Raw genomic sequence first — 210 nt, forward strand, 5'->3', positions numbered from 1 at the left:
AGAAAAGGCCAACAATGAATTACAATGTGGGGGGAAAATTAAGCAGAGCATTTAGAAAGGTTTTTCAGCATACAGCCTTTAGAAACAACTTGCATAGTTATTTTATAGCCAGTCTCAAAGCACTTGGTGCACATGAAATGTAGTGTACAGGATAGGAAATATACCAGAAAATGTCACATGTCTTACTTTTCATGTTTGGAACAACATGCC

Source organism: Pteropus alecto, unplaced genomic scaffold (assembly GCF_000325575.1).
Source record: "Pteropus alecto unplaced genomic scaffold, ASM32557v1 scaffold71, whole genome shotgun sequence".
NCBI classification, from domain to species: Eukaryota; Metazoa; Chordata; class Mammalia; order Chiroptera; family Pteropodidae; genus Pteropus; species Pteropus alecto.